This window comes from Hippopotamus amphibius, chromosome 9 (assembly GCF_030028045.1).
Source record: "Hippopotamus amphibius kiboko isolate mHipAmp2 chromosome 9, mHipAmp2.hap2, whole genome shotgun sequence".
Lineage (NCBI taxonomy): Eukaryota > Metazoa > Chordata > Mammalia > Artiodactyla > Hippopotamidae > Hippopotamus > Hippopotamus amphibius.
The window spans coordinates 38,571,611-38,580,344 of NC_080194.1; the positions used below are offsets into that span (position 1 = coordinate 38,571,611).

The following is an 8,734-nucleotide window of genomic DNA, read 5'->3' on the forward strand; positions in this document are numbered from 1 at the left end:
TCTTCATTAAGAGGAAAAATATTCAAGGTTACTATTCTTAATAATTTCTCTGACAGTGTTTGAAAAGGATATTCATGATATTCCAGGTGGTGGTGGTGGCAGGGGGGAATCACTGTCTTTTCTATTCTTGTCCCAGCACTAAGATTTACTGGATGTTTCTAGTGAAACAGGAACTTTTGTAGCCCATTATGTGTTAATTCAGTTAATCAAAATACAAACTTCATACTATATTCATATTATTTCCATCTTCTAATGACTGAGGAATAGAATATTAGAGAAAATCAGGACCTTGGTTGTTATCTTCATGCTGGAAGTCATGGAAACTGTAAAAAATAAAAACCCTTTGATATCACAGCCTGGACTCTTGGATTTGGTTTTGCTAAAGTGTTGGATTCTTAGGCACTTAAAGTGTCCAATGAGTGTAGAGATCTTTATGCATGGAGACATTTAGGTAACAGATTAGAGTATATGATATTGAAAATAAATCTTATAAAGATGAGATTTTGTGAAATAGTCCTGTGCATCATTTAATTATAATTGAAATGTATGAAGTAATTTAGTACAAACATGTTTTAGTGAGGAAATTTTGTCAAAAATTGCTAATGACCAGTCCCAAACCAGGTATCAATAAGAGAGCAATGTGGTTTAGGAATTTCAGCATTATTTAAAATCAGCTGCTCTCGTTTTTTGTAATTTTCCCCTACTTGACATAGTTTTGATTCTTGGAGCATTCCAGATAGTCATAAAGAATAGAGCAGATGCTAAAAACTTAGTCTGAGATAAATACTATGAAAATCTAATTACTAAAATCCAACTATTGTGTATCTACCAAAAAATTTTAATTTAAATATTTATTCATTTTAATCTAGAAACTGAAACAGATTTTCAAGATCTGTTTCTCCTAAATGTTTGCTATTTATTATTTGTTTTCTTACAATAATTTAAATATAAGGAAGTATTATCAAGACAACATATTTGAAAAATGTTATGGCTCGAAATAATAGTATGTACAGAACAACAGGGTAGATTTAGACCTGTTGAATACATTCATCTTAACTTAAGTGATGACATTCCATCATACTTGTAACATAATGAAGAATAGTAGATCATAAAAGTTATATTTTTATACAAATATACCTATTCTGCTTTATATATATTATTTTAATAACTTCTAAATTTCAATTTTTATTTTCATTGTTTTTATCTTTAGTATTGGAACTATTTCTCAAATGTCATACATTCTTTGACTATTAATTCACATTTAACAAAGAGTCTTTAGAAAGCTGATATGAAGCTCCAAGTGATGAATGAGTCTCATTTCTTAGTGGGATTTACTTTGTGTGTTCTTATAGGGTTCTCTTTGTTTCATTGTTGCCATTCCTAGTTATCAGTGTTTATAGTCTACCCCTGTCCCCGGGACTTTCAATTTTTCATGAAAATAACCTATCAATATACAACTTAAAAAATACGTGAATGGCTTCCAGTGTTCTTGATACTGAGTACTAGAAAGCACTGTCTGTCTCACACTTAAGTATGATATTGGATTCACATTCTCATTTTTTATGATGTCTCATCCTTGGACTTCATCACACCTGATATGTTTGCATTCATAGGACATGTTAAAGGATTTTTTTTCCCCAGAATAAACTTTCAGTCCATCATAAGAGTATAGTTAACATTGTTTAAAATAGTGGATGAATCAGAGGTATAAAGTTATTACCTATTAACTTTTTTACTTACATCTTGGTTTTATCTTTACCTACTCACAATGAAAGAGGACAGATTAGATACCGCAAAAAGCAACTTCTTTGGAAGTAGCAAAGTAACATAGTATGAACTACTTCATGAGAGATTTTTTCAAAGACCTTTCTTATGCCATAACAAATTCTTGGAGTCATACAGGAGTAGGTAGAAATGAAATCAAGCAAAACATTGTAGCAGATCTGGAGAATATTCAAAGAGGAAAAGACAAATGGTCTTACAACTGAATCATGGTTAGGATTCTACTAGATCTGTTTCTTTCCTCCCTCCCTCCCTCTTTGTTTTTCTTTTCTTCCTTCCTTCCTTCCTTCCTTCCTTCCTTCCTTCCTTCCTTCCTTCCTTCCTTTCTTTCTTTCTTTCTTTTTCTTTCTTTCTCTTCTGTTGCTGTTTGATATTTCCCACTCATGTTCACAGATATTTTTAGCTTTGCGATGTTGCAATTTTTCTATTCTATTTTGTGCCCTCCGACCACCAAACCCAATTTAAAGCATCGCTTTCTTTAGGAATATCAACTTTCCCTCAGAGAGGACAGGGAGCTATCCTTTGAATCCTCTCAATATGATGTAACTGCAAAAGAGACTGGTTTGTAGGTACAGAATATATCTGTCAGTGGACTAATATCTCCTTCTATTTTAATATCATGATAGTATAAAAAGTATTGATAACTTGCATCCACCAGAATTTAACCAAACTCTTATTATTTGGACATAATGTATTTATATTTATATTTGCATTGTCTAGCAAGATATCATGTACATATTTAATATCAATAAATGTTTTTGAGTGAATGAACAGGTTAATAAATGATTCAAATTTCATAAGACTTTAAGAAGTATTACACTGTATTTTAAATATTATTTTTTCAAAAATATAAAAGGAACCACCAGAAGAAATAGAACTATAATTTCTATTTCGTAAATGAACAATAGGAAAAAATAGAGCTAAATAAATAAATAAATAAATAAATGAAAATATAAAGGAAAAAAAGCAGTTATGAAAACAAATATTTTAGATTTGGAAATAAAGTTGAATCACTAAAACAATACTACAAATTGCCCATATTTTACATTGATTATATGCAAATGCTTATGCAATAAAATACCTATCTATAAATAAGTGTATATATGAATTCTTAAAAGAGAGTGCAAAGAAAAAGTAAACTGAAAATTCACAAAGATTTTTGGAAACAAAAATTATACTAATACAATTAACACATTAGGGAGGAAATATTACAAAAAACAAAATAAAAACCCAAACAAGTAAATCATGGATCAAGATTACCTTCATGAAACCATAGATGACATGTTTTACGCACAGTGGTTAAACCTCAGTGCACCAAATTGTTTCATTGCCATGTTTCATATGGTTGTCCACAAGCAAAATAATAGAATATATTGAAAATACATGGTTTACTTTATTAGTACGTGGAAGAAAATTTCAAAGTGGGGAACTCACTTAAAGCAATCACAGCGTATTAACTGATGCTCATTTTTCTGGTTAGCAGCACTGGTGTGTACTTTAACAATCTCAAGGCTAAGAAAAGCCTTGCAATTTGCATTATTGACAAAGAATTATATGAGTTTACAATATAAGAGTGTGTTTCATTACAAACCAAAACTGTCATCGGGTTTCTTTCTTGTTAGGCTTGTAAATGTATTCTTAATGTTTGTATGCAATTATAATTTTCATAATTCCTTTACATTTATCAATAAGAAACAAAACTGTAACAATTCATATAAATGTAGAGTTACATATATATTTGCACACACTATAACTGATTACTGTAGCCTAAGACTTTGAAATGCATTATCGATAAATATTTGACTAGTGTATACAGATTTTCAGTTGTTGAAAAAATAGGATCATTGCTCATTTCTTCCTCTCAGTACATTTGAGCAGTCAACTCTTCTCTCTGTGGTCATACAACAGAAGCAAGTAGGGAAAGCATAGATACCCATAAATTGAGAATACTAAATATAACTCTGAGTTTACTTGTGCTCGCTTCCTAAGGATATAGTTCCTAAATAGGAGATAATATCCTATTTATGTCCTTCATGTTTCCTTTTGATAGTTTTAGTGTTGACTGTTTAAACTGGTTTTATTGTTACACAAGAAGTTTAGGTCCCATTTGCAATACATTTGCAAAATTCTCAGTTAATAATCCAACTTTACACCAAATATTGTAGTATTGACTAAAATTATATTAGGCTTTTCCAAAACAGATTTAAAATGATTTCAATACATTATAGCTAATTCTTCTGCAAAGAAAATGGGTTCATATTATTTTGTGGGAGACAAATGTATTGAAGTAGTTACATTAACACAAGAATATGGCCAGTTATTGTAAGTATAGTTGTATCACCTGTTGCCTATTCATATTTCTAAACTCCATAGAAAGTGTTTGTTTCCTCACTAGTCAGTCCTCAATTTTACATTGCCTGTTCTTTTTCTAATATGACAGTTTCTTCCTCCAACTATGTTTTCCTTTCTAATATGAATAAAGTGCAATCACAAATAAGTGTGTCTAGAAATAAAGCAAGTAAATTAGATTCTCATTCTGAGAATAATGGGAGGGTAGGTGATGGCAAGAGTGCTGTGACCGTGACTAGGAACTATTCTCTTGCTATTTCCCCACTATTCACCCCATAGGGGTGATTCTTGTGTGATATGCAGTATAACAGAGTCAAAGATTCTGATTTGCTTAGAAAAATAGCTGTTCATAATAATCATGGAAAGTTACACTATTATGCAATCTGACAATTGGAGAAATAAACAATTTTCCATGAAAGCCCAGTCTTTCACAACACATCTGCCTTCAAATGGGTAGATGGACTCAAACCTGAATTTGTGTGGATATAATAATCAATTAGTATACATCCAAAAACTCTCTACATTTTTTATAGCCTATGGAATAAAAAAAAAAAATCTGTCTCTACTCCTGCTTTTGTATGTCCTTTAGTACCTTAATTTCTGGATAGCAAAACAGTGAGCTGAATGCAATTTGGTCCAGTTGTTCAGGATATTGGGCAAAAAAAAATACATGAGTCTATAATATATGTATATTCAAAGTCCTCAACTACTGAATCCCTTGATATTAGTACTATTGAACTGAATATTTTTTTAAATATGCTATATATCCCTAGGGGATATTGCAAAACACTTGAGATACAGGTGCTAGTATGGGAATTAAGCTAACCCTTATTGGAGAAGGAAGAGTGGAAGCTTCCTTTCTCAATGACAGTAAGAAAACTCATGGAGAATAAATTTATCTGCATGTATCTAAACTGTGTGCTTGCACATGTGTAATATGTACGGAGAAGTGAGAATGAACACAATCTAATTTACTGAATATTGGAGATTTTAATGTTTATCAGAGAGTTCTGTTTCTTTCCTTGTAAGGATGTTCAGAAGGTTTTAATTACACACACATTTATTTTTTCTTTTAAGTGAGGATGATGATGAGTATTATGTCATTGTAGAACTTCATCAATAGTTCAGGCTTATGCTAGGAAGATTTTGATGCCCAAGTTTTGTGATAATAATGATGGTAGTGAAAATATCAAAAATAATAATAAAGTACAACTGATTCTAGATTTATATCAATTAATTAGACACTGAAATTAATGTCTGTATTTGTTATTAATTGGAAAAATCATTTTGGAAATAGATAAATCAAATCCTTTAAATTCTATATTCTAGAGGTAACTAATGATACATTTCTTAATATACATTTGCTGTATATATTTTTGACAAAAAGTTTAGATAATACCAAACGGAAGCAGAAATTCTACCATTTTATTGACATTATATGCTAAGATATGCTAAGTAATTCAAATGATTTTAACAATATATATAGGGTGAGTCAAAAAGTATCTGCACTCTGGTTATATTAAAACTTCTGTAAATTCTACAGCCAGAGTGTGGATAATTTTTGACACACCTTTTGTGTGTGTGTATGTGTGTGTGTATATAGACAGACAGAGAGAGACAGAGAGAGAGAGACAGAACAGTGTTTTTACACTTTATCAGTTTTTTATTGACATGAAATTCACACACCATAAAGTAACATGTAAAATGTACAATTCAGGACCTTTTAGTATATTCAAAATGCTATGCAACCACCCAAATTATATAATTTCGGGACATTTCCATTGTCTCAAAAGAAATATCTGAAGCCTTTAATCAGTCACTACTTATTGACCTGTCACTTCTGTCCTTGCCAACAACTAATTTGCTTTTCATTTTAATGGATTACCTATTCTGGAGAGTCCATGTAATAGAAATTATGCAAAATGTAGCCTTTCGTGTCTGTCTTTTTTTACTTAACTTTTTTTTTCAAATGTCATTTATGTAGAGCATGCATCAGTACCTCATCCTTTTTATGAATGAAGAATAATGCCTGATATGGAGAGGCTTAATTTTGTTTACCCATTCAACAACTGACATTCAACAACATTTGGCTTCTTTCCATTTTTTGGTTAAAAACAATACTATCAACATTTATGTATAAGTTTGTTGTTACACTTGTGTTCAATTGTCTGGTTATATGCTTAGGAGTTGAATTTCTTAGTCATATGGTACCTGTGTCTAAAACTGAGTAATTACCCAACTTTTCCCCATTGCTCCTGTTTGATTTTTGCATATGCTCCAGTGATGTACAAGAACTCTAATGTTTCCCAAAAAATTGCTAACTTCTGCTAAATTAAAAAAAAGTATTATTTGAGGGTGGATATTATTATCTTATTGTGATTTTGATTTGAATTTAGTGATGTTGAAATCCTCTCATGTGTTTGTTGGCCATTGCATATCTTCTTTAGAGAAGTATCTATTCAATTTTTTTGTCCACTTAAAAAGATGTAAAACACATTAGAAAGCAAATACACAAATGTCTGGAGCAAGCTGTATGCTACCAGTAATTAGATCAAATATACATAGATTATACACTCTCATTAAAAAGAAGAGAATGGCAGGTATCTCTTCTAACCACAGCTATTAAACATTGTCTGGATGTTCCATCCAGAGCAGCTAGATACAAAAGTGAAATGTATATTCTGCTTGTTTTTGCGTTGAGTCCTTGAGAAAATTAGCATCATTGTGTTACTATTTTGATGAAAAGCTTCTTGAAAAACAAGGTTACCATTACTAGTTTCGCCCTCTTTTTCAAATTTTCATTAGTTGCCATTGATTCCCTATACTAACTTAAAAGTGTCAGTGTTTCTTAATTCTTCTGTCATCTACAATCCTTGGTGGATATAACGAATATATATGTGGGGAAATTACAGGTGAGTATCTTCTCCAAGTTAGTTGCCTTTTAAGTCCAGCTTAAGAATATTACATAAGTCCTGTGAGCTCCTTCTTTTTGAGTGCATAGCTCATGGGGTTGGGAGCAGGAGGAATGACATTGTGGAGTACTTAGAGTAGAACTGGGATGATGGGAACTGTTAGTATTGAACTATGGGTGCTGGAAAGGACAACAATGTGTAGATAAAAAGAATTAGGATCCAGTGGGAAGTACAGGTACCTAGCATCTTAGATGCAGCTTCTGCTGAGTTCAACTTCTGCACAAAATATCAAAGACAGGATAAAGTAATAAAACACTAGTCACTTCCCATGAGTGTCCAGGCCAGAAGTAACTGGTAGAGTTTGTTGATTGTCCTGTCATCACAGGATAGGCTAGTGACTCCAAGATTGGAGCACAGACACTGCTCAATTTGGCTTTTTGAGCAGTAGTGTCTCTGAGCAGCCAACAGAGGCAGGGGGATGGTAGACAGGCTGTTCTGAGTGCCATGAACACAGTTTCCTGGCCACAAAAGATTCAGTGATTACTGATAAATAGCATAGAGGTTGACAAATAGCCACATATCTATCTATAGCTATGCAGACAAAGATGCCTGATTCCATGGCTGAAGAACAATGTATGACATACATCTGCACAAAGCACTCTGGGAGACTCTTTGCTTTAGCAACAAACCATAAGATGGCCAAAATCTTGGGTATGATGTTGGTAGCCATTCCCATGTCTACCACAGCCAAGCTGTCCAAGAAGTGGTACATAGGCTGGTGCAGTGCTGCCTCATGACTGATGATGATTAGGATAAGGATGTTGGCACTGAGAGTTAAGAGGTAAATCAGAGCCAGGGGCAGGGAGAGCCAGTGCTGCCAGCTGTGGATGCCTGGGAATCCCATCAGAATGAACTCAGAGACCTCTAATGTTGAGCCCCTGGCATCTCTGAGATCCTGGAACACACTTCACTAAGAGGAAAAATATTCAAGGTTACTATTCTTAATAATCTCTCTGCCAGAGTTTGGAAAGGAGATACCCAGATCATGATATTACCAGAGGGATTATTTATCTTCATTATTTTCACTCACCCACTAACATTTATTGGACATTTCTAATGAAATATGAACTGTTGAGCACTTTCCATGTAATCATCATAAACTCTCCATAAGGCAGGTCACCTTACTTCCACTTTTCATATATGAGGAACAAAACATTAGAGAAAGTAAGGACCATGGTCATTATCTAACAGTTTGCAATTTATGGAAGCTGATATCACCGCCTGGCCACTGAAATTTGGTTTTGATAATGGGTATGTCTTTTAGAGACCAAATGTATAGACTCAGAGTAGTAGTTTTTATGCATGGATATTTTTAGGTAACACTTTAGGCTATAGTATATATATACATAATTATACATGAATATCTATATATATACATACCTATATATTAAAAACACTTTTTTCTTGTCAATGACTTTAAAATTTGTGAAATGCTCATAAATATTATTTAATTTAAAAATATATGAGGTAGTTTACTATATGTTTTTAGTGAAGAATCTGATGTCTTCAAATGCTAATGAGCTGTTTAAGACCAAGTACTATGACACTGAATAACATGGTTGGAAAATCTCAGTATTTTTGAGTCTAGTTGATTCTGGTTTTGAGTAACTTTCCCCTACGTGAACAGACTT

At 32.5% G+C, this 8,734-nt stretch overlaps 1 pseudogene; it reads right to left on the reverse strand.

Annotated features, from left to right (window-relative positions):
* Positions 1 to 7,202: 7,202 nt before the first annotated feature.
* LOC130860793 (putative olfactory receptor 56B2) lies at positions 7,203 to 8,278 on the reverse strand (annotated as a pseudogene).
* Positions 8,279 to 8,734: the final 456 nt, after the last annotated feature.